Here is a 14,461-nt window from a genome sequence, read left to right as displayed (position 1 = left end):
GGTGCAGGTGAAGCTGGGACTGCACTGGATGTTGGTGCAGCAAATGATGGAATCACCATTGACACACTCATGTCTGGGTTAAAAACAAGTGTGCCAAACAATGATCCAGGTCCTGAAATGGGCTTCACAACACCTGGTGCTGTGGGGGGTGGTGCAATGGGGCACACCGTGCTGGAGGCCGGTGGAAAGGAGCACACCGTGGTGGGGGCAGACACAATGGTGCGCACTGTGGTGGGGGCCGGCGCAATAGGGCGCACTGTGGTGGAGGCTGGTATGATGGGGCACACTGTGGTGGAGGCTGGCGAGATGGGGCGCACTGTGGTGAAGGTCGGTGTGACGGGGCACACCATGGTAGGGGCCGGTGCAATGTGGCAGACTGTGGTGGGGGTTTGCGCGATGGGGCATACCGTCGTGGGGGCCGGTGGGAAGGAGCACACCGTGGTGGCATCTGGCAGGAAAGAGCAAACTGTGGTGGTTGCTGAAGCAGACTTTCGTCCAGGTCGAAGAAGAGGTGCCTGTCCTTCTTTATTTGGAGGAAAAACAAACTGGTGTTTGGGGCCTGATGTTGACGGTGCCTCGTCCAATTTTTCCCTCGGCAAAGGAAGCTGCGTATCTGCCACAGCAATTGGATTAAGTGGAGTCAGTCCCTGAGTGAGTACACTCATTTCCTGATCCTTTTGCCTCCGTTGAAACCTGATAATAAATGATATGTATTATTCATATATATTAATTTAGAAATATTCAGGTAATTTAAAGAAAATAATGTGCTTTGCTTACCACTGAATGAGCGTCTTCTGGTTTAGCTCAAAAAGCTGAATCACTGTTTCATCCATCAGCCTGCGACTGCCAAGCACCAGATCCCGGATGTGGTGGTAATCGGTCAGTATTTTAGACCACCTGGGGGTGCGAACACCAGCCTTCTTGGAAGTGGACTTGTGTACGGCACACAGCTTTGTACAAATGGCCTCAACCAAGCGGCTGGTGCTAGGCCACTGTGCTGGACCCCCAGGATGTCCAATCAGACAACGTTTGACGCTCTCCACACCTGGAGTGACTCCGGAGCGCTTCGGTGCCTTAAAGCGCCCATGCGTCAGCTGAGGCTGATGTCGAGGCTGGTAGTTGATGCGCTGTTTATCAACATCCAGGAGAGCTGTCCACAGCTGGATGGCCTCTGTCACCTGCAGGTCAGTGAGGTAAGGAGCCTCACGAAGACCCACCAAATAAGCAGCCAGATCCTGGACCTTGTCCCACCCAGCAATGCCATCAGGTCCAATGACTACTCCCTGGTAAATACAGAATAAATTTAGTATATGTGGAATAAAAAAAGACTAAATCAAATTAAGTTCTTAATGTATCTTACCTGAGCCTCAACAGAGAGACTGTCTCCAGAGTCGGATGGCTGTGACGGCACTGAGGGGGCTCGGCTAGGAAGCTGTCCTTCTCCACCAGCTGATGTGGACGGCTCAGCCAGTGATGCTGGGGACTGAGGCAGAGGCGAAGATGAGGGGCTGTTACTGAGATCACGGCAGGGGTCATCCTCATACAGCACTGGAACTGTGATGTCCTCCATGATCTCCTCCTCGAACCCCTCATCTTGTAGATCCTCGTCATCTACTTCCTCCACCAGCCTGTCTTCCTCCTCTGGGTTCTGGAGCACCGGAGTCAGGGTTTTGCCGGTCTGGCTGTAAAGGTACTCTATTCCCAGCAATTCACCTTAAAGAATAAAACAATAAAAAAAAACATATATTAAATAAAACTAATAATAAAGTAAATATTTAGATAAACATTTTGTGAAGTACATTAAAGCTTAATAAATCACTTATATAACAACTAGTTAATGAATTTCTTGCCTGTATATGCTCCAGGAGGGTGATAACGGTTATCCCAGGGCTTCCCCAAGACTGCTCGGCTAAGCCTGTCCACAGCCTCTCTCATGGCACTGCCATATGACCGTATGGAGGATGCTCCTTTTATGGTGCTTTCCATCCGGTCATCATTCCAGCGCATCAAGCCCTCAAGGAGATAGGCCTGAAAATGCGCATCACTGGCACTGGTCCCTGGAAATTAAAATAGTTAAAAATATGTGAAGAATTAATTAACATGTTATTAGGTTATGTACTAACATTTAAATTATTGTCATTATAAACAGAGTTACTTGTCAGGCAAGACAGCTTTGTCAATGCTGATAACATCACAAATGTTATTTAAATGTTTAATAATGTTACATTAAAGCAATGGAAGTTATCACAGTGCTTATATGTTTTACAATATAAAACGATCCAAATGTATGTAATACCTGGAATAAAACGGTTTAGGTGGAGGTGGAAGGACTCCAAAGATGTAGAGCCACGGGCACACCTGTAACAACACAGCTCCACACTGCCTTTCTTCAGTGTCCCTGTCTTCATGTACAGTGGAAAGTTCTCTGGGTCTTGAATGCACTGTATATGCTTCTGCTGTTCCTTCCATATCTGCTGGATCCGTTCGTGGTCCAGCAGAGGAACACCCAGAGTGTCCTTCCCATGCTCGCTGTCAAAATGGTCCAACAGCTTTCCAATCAGACAGGTGGTCTCCTCCACACCTCTGGTCCTCCTACGGCAGTGCAGTGCTAGCTCCCTCCGGTTTATGCGAGCACTGAGAGCCGTTTGTGAAATGTGGCCAGTCTTTTTTGCCGCCAGCTCACCTTCCTTTGCCTGGCGAAGAGCGGCCACATCTTCTGGATCCCACTGAAAGATGCACGTGGACAGACGTGCCATGAAGATGCCGTAGAGCGGATGAGCTTCTGTCGTGACACCTGCAGCAAACCGGCGCATAAAATGCCAGATGTCAAGGCGCACTTCAAGCTCATCCCACTCCCGAAACATGATCTTCACCGGAGACTGGCCGTGCTGACTGCAGCAATCTCTGTCCACGTACATTACTTTCGGGGCTGCCTCTCCTGCCTCCCGGTAACGCTTCATCAGCCCGGCCGCCATTGGGTCCAGTCCATGACCCTCGGCAGCTGACAGCACAGAGACAAGGACTTGACCGTGTTCGTTCCCCACATTAGTGCACCAGGCAGCTGTTCCCGCAGCAGCACCTGCAAGTTTCTTTGTGATCTATTAGGAAAAATAAAACTGTGTTAAATATGTACGCACACATATCCATATCTGGCAAATGTCTGGATATAAACATACCTTTTTTGTGGAGTCCATCTTTAGAACACAGCCAAAGACGGAGGTGATTTTGGCTTTGACCTCGTGCAGTCGCCCCAGAACATCCCTGGCATAGACGGCTAACAGCCACTTAGGTTTGGGTATGGCAGGTAAGAGGGGAGGCTCAGCAAACACAGGAGGTTGCACAAGGGAGGACCTTGTGAATGGTTCACAGGCAGTCAGGTACTGCAAGACTCGCTGTGTCCATGCCTCACTGTGTTGCTCCATCAGCTTTTTGAAAAGCTGAGTCACACTGTTGCCCAGTGTCCTCTCCCTCATCATCCTAACTACCCGGTTGTCACATGAGTATCTAAGGAAACAACATTATAATAAGGGAAATGCTTTGTTTGCTAAAAATTAACACAATTAAAATATTGGCATTATGAATTACCTGTATGTCAGCAAAGCTGGGAACTGACTACGGTGGCCAATATCCAGCTGTCCTAAGATGTCCTCGGACCAGGCAGGATACTTCTTTTTGCACCGCTTGCACTCCAGATACTCAGTGGCAAGGTCGTACCAGCCGTCGATGTCGAGGACCTTGCGCACCGTGCGGTAAATTCCAGCAGCTGTTAGTCTGTGCTTACCACAGCTTAGGCGAACACAGACAAGTGGAAACAACCACATCTTCAGCGGCATCCACAGAAAAAGTGGTCGGCAGAAGAAGAGGTCAGGAGAGGCAGGTGGCTGCGTGTTAATTAGAGGGGGCTGGGGAGGATACCACCAAAGCTTCAGCTGGGACACTAGCTCTGGCTTGCCGGTTTTTAAGTTTGTTTTAAATACAGTGTTCCGGATCCACTCATGCTGGAAAGGGGGAAGCTGATCTTTCCAGTGAACAGGAAGCTCAACTGGTGGCTGATGATGTTGAAGATCTGGTGTTTTTGCTGTTTCCGCTGATGGAGACGGATTGGCACAGGCCTCTGAGTGAATAGTAACAAACAATTTATGGTTAACAATATTATGATGACTGTTGCTTTTGATAGTAAGGTGCCACAAATTATGCCCATGAACAGCCAGTGAAGCAATAGTTTTGGATAAGTATTATTATTAATATGGGTATACTTAGAAATACAAGTTAAGAGAATGGTACTGTTAGGAAGCAAAGAAATTAGTGTGCACTTTATTGATGAAAGGGATATGGAATTAACACAATTCTCTGCGAATGAGAATCATATGAAATGGAGTAAGTAAAATGAGGCATGATTAGTATAAATTATTGAAGCACAAAGACATGAAGCATGCACACAGATACAGTAAGGAAAAACTGCTCAGCTGATAATGACAGCAATGAATCACCACCATCTAAGAGAGTGAGTGAGAAGAGCAAGCGACGTGGAAAAGTTATCTGATGAATGTTCAATAATGATTAGTTCGGAAACGCAAATAAATACACTGAAACCTTTGAATATCCTTAAGGTTTTGAAGAAGTGCACTCAAAGAATGCATCCCGCTTGAGGCATGATGTGACAACTCTGTACTGTAGATAAAAATTTGATTCATTATTTTTTGTAAAAAAAAATACTTAGTGTGTTTTCACAAAATATTGTTATAACATTTTCATTTGTGTCGTGTGCCACACCTGCAAAGAGCTGTGCTTCACATTGTGATGCAGCAAACACCAGTTCTTCATCATCTTCAGCAGTGGATCTGGAAGTGCCTGGAGCATAAATCTTAAAAATATTACTGTGAAAAATACACACAGCCAAATGTACAATACGATGGTGCTTACTTACCAGTAGTAAAAAGCTGCCTTTGGGCCATACGTTTGGCTGGGGGTTCTGCTGTAGGAGGAGATACAGTGGACTGCAGTTTTGGATCTGGAAACAGAAAGTTTGACATAACAATAAATAAACACATATATAACTGCTGTTGGGATAATTCTGTATCATGCTCAGTATTCACTCTCCTACTTACAGGGTTTAACAGGTGACATCAGTTTTTTTGCCAGCTGTGAAGGAGACAAGTGCTTGCCCCTTGCCAACAGCGATTTCACAGTGGCAGTCTGCTGTACACCTGTTTGGATGGCTGCAGGTGGAGGAGCAGGGACACTGGATGCTGCAGGTGGAGGTGCAGAGACACTGGATGCTGCAGGTGGAGGTGCAGAGGCAGCAGCAGAAGCCAGTCTTTTCAGGACATACGTCTTGAAAAGTGCCATGTTGGTTTTTGGCCTGGCATCTGCCTTAACCAGGTACCTGATGAGGGCTTGGGCCTCCTTGCTCTGGTCCTCAAACACATCTTTCATGGACCGGCCCTTAAAGTCACCAAACTCCACCATCAAGCACCCTGTATCTCCTTTTGCCCTGGCTTCTGCTTGCATTTCCTGTTTCCTCTGGTACTTCTCTACTTCTTCTGCAATCTCCCTGATGGAGGAAGTGTACTGAAGAAACAGGTGTTTGTTTTCTGACAAGGGTGTTGTCTGCAGCTTCTCATCAGAAATGCTAAGCACCAGGTACACCGCATACCCCAGAGCATGCTCTAGGAGCCATCTAAATCTTTGGCCCTGGTACTTGCCAAACTGAATCTTGCAGTGAGCCAGAACTAAAAACTGGTCACTGGAGTCTCCACCATTGCTGCTGACGAAAGCAGTGGCCTCTGCCAGCACCTCTTCCTTGGGTTTGGCCCTTCCAGACTCCCTGCTTACAAGGCGCTCTGCCTCTGCAGATGGCCCCAAGAGGAGTCTGCTTGATGTCGCTGATTGGCGGCGGAAAATCGGGTATGCGTACATTTTTTTCTGAAAAAAAAAACATTAGAGAGAACATTACCTAGAGCAATCAGAAAGATACATGTACATTAAGTGTGAAACAATAATTTAACAAGGTAGATAATCCATATTATTGCAGTAGTAAATATGACCATGACCATAAAATGGACTTCTGGTGAATTTTCTACACATATGCCTAATATATGCATGGTAGTACAACTTAAAATCCATATAAATAAATGAGAAACAACAGAAATTAAAACATTAAGTTATAATATACACATTAAACTCTTAAGTCTTTACATTATGACTTTTATAAATAAAATGTTTGTACTTCAGCTATTTAATATAACTATTCTGTTGTGTAATATATCTGAAAACACAAGTAATAAAATAAACAAAATACAATATATGCTTATAATATTTTTACAATAGATTTATAAAATACAATACAATCTAATTACTAAATATATATCATATATTGTCATGAACAAGTGTTAAACTCAAATGTTTTTAAAGTTTGTGCAGTTGTCTTTATAAATATTACTTTGTTTTACCTAAAATAGAATTATTTTAAAAGTATAGAATTATTTGCTAAATTAAATGTTTAAGAAAAAACTGTTTAACTCTGTATTTCATGCAATTACATTATAAGTAACTGTAACTGTACATTTAAATACAGTAACGTTAGCTTTTTAGAGTGTACACCGCGATTATAGGGCCCAATATTGCTAGGTCGAATGGGGGCATTATTATTCTAAACAAATATCAGAACATTTTGTTTAATCATTTAACCAAATGGCGATGATTCCACCTTTTCTGATCACTAGCGACATGTTGCTCTGTATTTATCATGGGAAACATTACCGTTTTACAAGTTATGAAGAAAACATCTGCCGTAACGTTAACTTTCTGTCGATTGTAACTTATCATTTAACAGAAATACACACAGTATAATAAACTAATAATAAACTAATAATAAAGTAGCGTTACATCTGGCTTACCTGATTCAAAGATGACGATTATAATAAAAGCGTCGTGTGATTGGTCAAAAGTAAGCCATCGAGGAGAAACGCGATTGGTCAAACATACGTCACAGCAAAAAGAAATGCGATTGGTCAAAAGTAAGCCACTGAAGTGAAACGCGATTGGTCGAAATGACGTCAGCGCAAAGACAAACGTGATTGGTCAAAAGTAAGCCACAGGGGTTACACTCTATTGGTCAAAAGTAAGCCACCGAGGTGAGACGTGATTGGCTCATGTGGGCTTACTTTGGGCTTACTTTGGCTCTGTAGACGGGATGCTGCAGGCGCAAGCGAGAGGTAGCGGGATCGATGCCCGCATTCTCCACTTTTGTTTTCATGCCTTTCACATTGGCTTTCATTGTAAAGCTGGTGGCACCGTGAGGATTGAAAGCGAAACTTCTTACGTCAGCTTTGCCGGTTCCTGTGTAGTACTTATCATTGCAACACCTCAGAAGCCCTATCAAGTCACAGTTTTCTTTTATTCAGTGACACGTCCGCAATGGGACATCAAAGCGCTAAATATATAGCAGAGTGCTGTCGATCAGGCCATTGGAATCATCACCAGAAGCGACGTGGCCATCTGGAAGAAAGGATAGCGTTTTGGTCAAGTGGAAGCAGGTGGACTTAAGGGTGAAGCTGCTAGGCTTTTTGGGTGAGTTTCGGTCACCTGCTCCTTGTGTCCAAAACAGAACTATAACACTGCTTTGCCGAAACCCAGGATCGAACCAGGGACCTTTAGATCTTCAGTCTAACGCTCTCCCAACTGAGCTATTTCGGCTGCCATAACACGTACTTCCTGCTGCATTGATCTCTGTGAGACCGAGCAGAGCCCCAAAATGCATCTGACTCCTAAGAGAGTGAAAGTTTGGCCAATACGGAGCTCGAACCCGCGACCTTGGCATTATTAGCACCACGCTCTAACCAGCTGAGCTAACCGGCCACTTTCTTCTCACTCTCCGAGAAAGGCCAGAGGAACTGCCATTCTCCGGCCTTTAAGCGACTAGCATGATATTCCAGCTTTTTTTGTGCAGTGCTGGCAAAAACCCAGGTCCCACCGAGATTTGAACTCGGATCGCTGGATTCAGAGTCCAGAGTGCTAACCATTACACCATGGAACCTCAGATTGCTCAACGCTGCTGCTCGGGTGGAAGAGAATGAATAAAAAAAAAAAACAGCCTTGGAGGAAAGTAGCAGAATGTCAATCCAAGGCGATACCAATTTGCATTGATTTCTGAGTAACTCGTCATTCGGCATGCAGGGCTCCTCACACGTATACTGGAGCAGGACCAGGTAGGGCCTTCAAAAGAAAAGAGCTCTATTCCAGGCTATTTGACGACTAAATGGCGGGCAGGGCAAAGAGGCCAACACAGCAGATATGATCTATTTTTTTTCTTTTTTGACCACGTCGAAAAATCGGCAAGACTGACCCCACCTAGGGGAATTAGCTCAAATGGTAGAGCGCTCGCTTAGCATGCGAGAGGTAGCGGGATCGATGCCCGCATTCTCCACTTTTGTTTTCATGCCTTTCACATTGGCTTTCATTGTAAAGCTGGTGGCACCGTGAGGATTGAAAGCGAAACTTCTTACGTCAGCTTTGCCGGTTCCTGTGTAGTACTTATCATTGCAACACCTCAGAAGCCCTATCAAGTCACAGTTTTCTTTTATTCAGTGACACGTCCGCAATGGGACATCAAAGCGCTAAATATATAGCAGAGTGCTGTCGATCGGGCCATTGGAATCATCACCAGAAGCGACGTGGCCATCTGGAAGAAAGGATAGCGTTTTGGTCAAGTGGAAGCAGGTGGACTTAAGGGTGAAGCTGCTAGGCTTTTTGGGTGAGTTTCGGTCACCTGCTCCTTGTGTCCAAAACAGAACTATAACACTGCTTTGCCGAAACCCGGGATCGAACCAGGGACCTTTAGATCTTCAGTCTAACGCTCTCCCAACTGAGCTATTTCGGCTGCCATAACACGTACTTCCTGCTGCATTGATCTCTGTGAGACCGAGCAGAGCCCCAAAAGGCATCTGACTCCTAAGAGAGTGAAAGTTTGGCCAATACGGAGCTCGAACCCGCGACCTTGGCATTATTAGCACCACGCTCTAAACAGCTGAGCTAACCGGCCACTTTCTTCTCACTCTCCGAGAAAGGCCAGAGGAACTGCCATTCTCCGGCCTTTAAGGAACTAGCATGATATTCCAGCTTTTTTTGTGAGGTGCAGGCAAAAACCCAGGTCCCACCGAGATTTGAACTCGGATCGCTGGATTCAGAGTCCAGAGTGCTAACCATTACACCATGGAACCTCAGATTGCTCAACGCTGCTGCTCGGGTGGAAGAGAATGAATAAAAAAAAAAAACAGCCTTGGAGGAAAGTAGCAGAATGTCAATCCAAGGCGATACCAATTTGCATTGATTTCTGAGTAACTCGTCATTCGGCATGCAGGGCTCCTCACACGTATACTGGAGCAGGACCAGGTAGGGCCTTCAAAAGAAAAGAGCTCTATTCCAGGCTATTTGACGACTAAATGGCGGGCAGGGCAAAGAGGCCAACACAGCAGATATGATCTATTTTTTTTCTTTTTTGACCACGTCGAAAAATCGGCAAGACTGACCCCACCTAGGGGAATTAGCTCAAATGGTAGAGCGCTCGCTTAGCATGCGAGAGGTAGCGGGATCGATGCCCGCATTCTCCACTTTTGTTTTCATGCCTTTCACATTGGCTTTCATTGTAAAGCTGGTGGCACCGTGAGGATTGAAAGCGAAACTTCTTACGTCAGCTTTGCCGGTTCCTGTGTAGTACTTATCATTGCAACACCTCAGAAGCCCTATCAAGTCACAGTTTTCTTTTATTCAGTGACACGTCCGCAATGGGACATCAAAGCGCTAAATATATAGCAGAGTGCTGTCGATCAGGCCATTGGAATCATCACCAGAAGCGACGTGGCCATCTGGAAGAAAGGATAGCGTTTTGGTCAAGTGGAAGCAGGTGGACTTAAGGGTGAAGCTGCTAGGCTTTTTGGGTGAGTTTCGGTCACCTGCTCCTTGTGTCCAAAACAGAACTATAACACTGCTTTGCCGAAACCCAGGATCGAACCAGGGACCTTTAGATCTTCAGTCTAACGCTCTCCCAACTGAGCTATTTCGGCTGCCATAACACGTACTTCCTGCTGCATTGATCTCTGTGAGACCGAGCAGAGCCCCAAAATGCATCTGACTCCTAAGAGAGTGAAAGTTTGGCCAATACGGAGCTCGAACCCGCGACCTTGGCATTATTAGCACCACGCTCTAACCAGCTGAGCTAACCGGCCACTTTCTTCTCACTCTCCGAGAAAGGCCAGAGGAACTGCCATTCTCCGGCCTTTAAGCGACTAGCATGATATTCCAGCTTTTTTTGTGCAGTGCTGGCAAAAACCCAGGTCCCACCGAGATTTGAACTCGGATCGCTGGATTCAGAGTCCAGAGTGCTAACCATTACACCATGGAACCTCAGATTGCTCAACGCTGCTGCTCGGGTGGAAGAGAATGAATAAAAAAAAAAAACAGCCTTGGAGGAAAGTAGCAGAATGTCAATCCAAGGCGATACCAATTTGCATTGATTTCTGAGTAACTCGTCATTCGGCATGCAGGGCTCCTCACACGTATACTGGAGCAGGACCAGGTAGGGCCTTCAAAAGAAAAGAGCTCTATTCCAGGCTATTTGACGACTAAATGGCGGGCAGGGCAAAGAGGCCAACACAGCAGATATGATCTATTTTTTTTCTTTTTTGACCACGTCGAAAAATCGGCAAGACTGACCCCACCTAGGGGAATTAGCTCAAATGGTAGAGCGCTCGCTTAGCATGCGAGAGGTAGCGGGATCGATGCCCGCATTCTCCACTTTTGTTTTCATGCCTTTCACATTGGCTTTCATTGTAAAGCTGGTGGCACCGTGAGGATTGAAAGCGAAACTTCTTACGTCAGCTTTGCCGGTTCCTGTGTAGTACTTATCATTGCAACACCTCAGAAGCCCTATCAAGTCACAGTTTTCTTTTATTCAGTGACACGTCCGCAATGGGACATCAAAGCGCTAAATATATAGCAGAGTGCTGTCGATCGGGCCATTGGAATCATCACCAGAAGCGACGTGGCCATCTGGAAGAAAGGATAGCGTTTTGGTCAAGTGGAAGCAGGTGGACTTAAGGGTGAAGCTGCTAGGCTTTTTGGGTGAGTTTCGGTCACCTGCTCCTTGTGTCCAAAACAGAACTATAACACTGCTTTGCCGAAACCCGGGATCGAACCAGGGACCTTTAGATCTTCAGTCTAACGCTCTCCCAACTGAGCTATTTCGGCTGCCATAACACGTACTTCCTGCTGCATTGATCTCTGTGAGACCGAGCAGAGCCCCAAAAGGCATCTGACTCCTAAGAGAGTGAAAGTTTGGCCAATACGGAGCTCGAACCCGCGACCTTGGCATTATTAGCACCACGCTCTAAACAGCTGAGCTAACCGGCCACTTTCTTCTCACTCTCCGAGAAAGGCCAGAGGAACTGCCATTCTCCGGCCTTTAAGGAACTAGCATGATATTCCAGCTTTTTTTGTGAGGTGCAGGCAAAAACCCAGGTCCCACCGAGATTTGAACTCGGATCGCTGGATTCAGAGTCCAGAGTGCTAACCATTACACCATGGAACCTCAGATTGCTCAACGCTGCTGCTCGGGTGGAAGAGAATGAATAAAAAAAAAAAACAGCCTTGGAGGAAAGTAGCAGAATGTCAATCCAAGGCGATACCAATTTGCATTGATTTCTGAGTAACTCGTCATTCGGCATGCAGGGCTCCTCACACGTATACTGGAGCAGGACCAGGTAGGGCCTTCAAAAGAAAAGAGCTCTATTCCAGGCTATTTGACGACTAAATGGCGGGCAGGGCAAAGAGGCCAACACAGCAGATATGATCTATTTTTTTTCTTTTTTGACCACGTCGAAAAATCGGCAAGACTGACCCCACCTAGGGGAATTAGCTCAAATGGTAGAGCGCTCGCTTAGCATGCGAGAGGTAGCGGGATCGATGCCCGCATTCTCCACTTTTGTTTTCATGCCTTTCACATTGGCTTTCATTGTAAAGCTGGTGGCACCGTGAGGATTGAAAGCGAAACTTCTTACGTCAGCTTTGCCGGTTCCTGTGTAGTACTTATCATTGCAACACCTCAGAAGCCCTATCAAGTCACAGTTTTCTTTTATTCAGTGACACGTCCGCAATGGGACATCAAAGCGCTAAATATATAGCAGAGTGCTGTCGATCGGGCCATTGGAATCATCACCAGAAGCGACGTGGCCATCTGGAAGAAAGGATAGCGTTTTGGTCAAGTGGAAGCAGGTGGACTTAAGGGTGAAGCTGCTAGGCTTTTTGGGTGAGTTTCGGTCACCTGCTCCTTGTGTCCAAAACAGAACTATAACACTGCTTTGCCGAAACCCGGGATCGAACCAGGGACCTTTAGATCTTCAGTCTAACGCTCTCCCAACTGAGCTATTTCGGCTGCCATAACACGTATTTCCTGCTGCATTGATCTCTGTGAGACCGAGCAGAGCCCCAAAATGCATCTGACTCCTAAGAGAGTGAAAGTTTGGCCAATACGGAGCTCGAACCCGCGACTTTGGCATTATTAGCACCACGCTCTAACCAGCTGAGCTAACCGGCCACTTTCTTCTCACTCTCCGAGAAAGGCCAGAGGAACTGCCATTCTCCGGCCTTTAAGGAACTAGCATGATATTCCAGCTTTTTTTGTGCAGTGCTGGCAAAAACCCTGGTCCCACCGAGATTTGAACTCGGATCGCTGGATTCAGAGTCCAGAGTGCTAACCATTACACCATGGAACCTCAGATTGCTCAGCGCTGCTGCTCGGGTGGAAGAGAATGAATAAAAATAAAAAAAACAGCCTTGGAGGAAAGTAGCAGAATGTCAATCCAAGGCGATACCAATTTGCATTGATTTCTGAGTAACTCGTCATTCGGCATGCAGGGCTCCTCACACTTATACTGGAGCAGGACCAGGTAGGGCCTTCAAAAGAAAAGAGCTCTATTCCAGGCTATTTGACGACTAAATGGCGGGCAGGGCAAAGAGGCCAACACAGCAGATATGATCTGTTTTTTTTTCGTTTTTGACCACGTCGAAAAATCGGCAAGACTGACCCCACCTAGGGGAATTAGCTCAAATGGTAGAGCGCTCGCTTAGCATGCGAGAGGTAGCCGGATCGATGCCCGCATTCTCCACTTTTGTTTTCATGCCTTTCACATTGGCTTTCATTGTAAAGCTGGTGGCACCGTGAGGATTGAAAGCGAAACTTCTTACGTCAGCTTTGCCGGTTCCTGTGTAGTACTTATCATTGCAACACCTCAGAAGCCCTATCAAGTCACAGTTTTCTTTTATTCAGTGACACGTCCGCAATGGGACATCAAAGCGCTAAATATATAGCAGAGTGCTGTCGATCGGGCCATTGGAATCATCACCAGAAGCGACGTGGCCATCTGGAAGAAAGGATAGCGTTTTGGTCAAGTGGAAGCAGGTGGACTTAAGGGTGAAGCTGCTAGGCTTTTTGGGTGAGTTTCGGTCACCTGCTCCTTGTGTCCAAAACAGAACTATAACACTGCTTTGCCGAAACCCGGGATCAAACCAGGGACCTTTAGATCTTCAGTCTAACGCTCTCCCAACTGAGCTATTTCGGCTGCCATAACACTTACTTCCTGCTGCATTGATCTCTGTGAGACCGAGCAGAGCCCCAAAATGCATCTGACTCCTAAGAGAGTGAAAGTTTGGCCAATACGGAGCTCGAACCCGCGACCTTGGCATTATTAGCACCACGCTCTAACCAGCTGAGCTAACCGGCCACTTTCTTCTCACTCTCCGAGAAAGGCCAGAGGAACTGCCATTCTCCGGCCTTTAAGGAACTAGCATGATATTCCAGCTTTTTTTGTGCAGTGCTGGCAAAAACCCAGGTCCCACCGGGATTTGAACTCGGATCGCTGGATTCAGAGTCCAGAGTGCTAACCATTACACCATGGAACCTCAGATTGCTCGACGCTGCTGCTCGGGTGGAAGAGAATGAATAAAAAAAAAAAAACAGCCTTGGAGGAAAGTAGCAGAATGTCAATCCAAGGCGATACCAATTTGCATTGATTTCTGAGTAACTCGTCATTCGGCATGCAGGGCTCCTCACACGTATACTGGAGCAGGACCAGGTAGGGCCTTCAAAAGAAAAGAGCTCTATTCCAGGCTATTTGACGACTAAATGGCGGGCAGGGCAAAGAGGCCAACACAGCAGATATGATCTGTTTTTTTTCGTTTTTGACCACGTCGAAAAATCGGCAAGACTGACCCCACCTAGGGGAATTAGCTCAAATGGTAGAGCGCTCGCTTAGCATGCGAGAGGTAGTGGGATCGATGCCCGCATTCTCCACTTTTGTTTTCATTCCTTTCACATTGGCTTTCATTGTAAAGCTGGTGGCACCGTGAGGATTGAAAGCGAAACTTCTTACGTCAGCTTTGCCGGTTCCTGTGTAGTACTTATCAT

General features: G+C 46.3%; 1 long non-coding RNA gene and 17 other non-coding genes across 20 annotated transcripts in view; 6 read left to right on the top strand and 12 right to left on the bottom strand.

Annotated features, from left to right (window-relative positions):
- Window positions 1-14,461, top strand: part of LOC108182894 (uncharacterized) — a 135,706-nt gene that overhangs the window by 63,587 nt on the left and 57,658 nt on the right. The window lies entirely within an intron of this gene.
- trnaf-gaa (transfer RNA phenylalanine (anticodon GAA)) lies at window positions 7,626-7,698 on the bottom strand. Its single transcript has one exon. It is a non-coding gene; the product is annotated as a tRNA-Phe (tRNA).
- Window positions 7,967-8,038, bottom strand: trnaq-cug (transfer RNA glutamine (anticodon CUG)). Its single transcript has one exon. It is a non-coding gene; the product is annotated as a tRNA-Gln (tRNA).
- trnaa-agc (transfer RNA alanine (anticodon AGC)) lies at window positions 8,356-8,428 on the top strand. Its single transcript has one exon. It is a non-coding gene; the product is annotated as a tRNA-Ala (tRNA).
- On the bottom strand, window positions 8,809-8,881 carry trnaf-gaa (transfer RNA phenylalanine (anticodon GAA)). Its single transcript has one exon. It is a non-coding gene; the product is annotated as a tRNA-Phe (tRNA).
- trnaq-cug (transfer RNA glutamine (anticodon CUG)) lies at window positions 9,150-9,221 on the bottom strand. The gene has a single exon. It is a non-coding gene; the product is annotated as a tRNA-Gln (tRNA).
- Window positions 9,539-9,611, top strand: trnaa-agc (transfer RNA alanine (anticodon AGC)). The gene has a single exon. It is a non-coding gene; the product is annotated as a tRNA-Ala (tRNA).
- Window positions 9,992-10,064, bottom strand: trnaf-gaa (transfer RNA phenylalanine (anticodon GAA)). The gene has a single exon. It is a non-coding gene; the product is annotated as a tRNA-Phe (tRNA).
- Window positions 10,333-10,404, bottom strand: trnaq-cug (transfer RNA glutamine (anticodon CUG)). The gene has a single exon. It is a non-coding gene; the product is annotated as a tRNA-Gln (tRNA).
- trnaa-agc (transfer RNA alanine (anticodon AGC)) lies at window positions 10,722-10,794 on the top strand. The gene has a single exon. It is a non-coding gene; the product is annotated as a tRNA-Ala (tRNA).
- trnaf-gaa (transfer RNA phenylalanine (anticodon GAA)) lies at window positions 11,175-11,247 on the bottom strand. Its single transcript has one exon. It is a non-coding gene; the product is annotated as a tRNA-Phe (tRNA).
- On the bottom strand, window positions 11,516-11,587 carry trnaq-cug (transfer RNA glutamine (anticodon CUG)). Its single transcript has one exon. It is a non-coding gene; the product is annotated as a tRNA-Gln (tRNA).
- Window positions 11,905-11,977, top strand: trnaa-agc (transfer RNA alanine (anticodon AGC)). Its single transcript has one exon. It is a non-coding gene; the product is annotated as a tRNA-Ala (tRNA).
- trnaf-gaa (transfer RNA phenylalanine (anticodon GAA)) lies at window positions 12,358-12,430 on the bottom strand. Its single transcript has one exon. It is a non-coding gene; the product is annotated as a tRNA-Phe (tRNA).
- Window positions 12,699-12,770, bottom strand: trnaq-cug (transfer RNA glutamine (anticodon CUG)). The gene has a single exon. It is a non-coding gene; the product is annotated as a tRNA-Gln (tRNA).
- trnaf-gaa (transfer RNA phenylalanine (anticodon GAA)) lies at window positions 13,544-13,616 on the bottom strand. Its single transcript has one exon. It is a non-coding gene; the product is annotated as a tRNA-Phe (tRNA).
- Window positions 13,885-13,956, bottom strand: trnaq-cug (transfer RNA glutamine (anticodon CUG)). Its single transcript has one exon. It is a non-coding gene; the product is annotated as a tRNA-Gln (tRNA).
- On the top strand, window positions 14,275-14,347 carry trnaa-agc (transfer RNA alanine (anticodon AGC)). Its single transcript has one exon. It is a non-coding gene; the product is annotated as a tRNA-Ala (tRNA).

Source organism: Danio rerio, chromosome 3 (assembly GCF_052040795.2).
Source record: "Danio rerio strain M-AB ecotype USA chromosome 3, GRCz13ab, whole genome shotgun sequence".
Taxonomy (NCBI): Eukaryota; Metazoa; Chordata; class Actinopteri; order Cypriniformes; family Danionidae; genus Danio; species Danio rerio.
The sequence above is the reverse complement of the archived record's forward strand: the minus strand, read 5'-3'. Positions and strand labels throughout refer to the sequence as shown.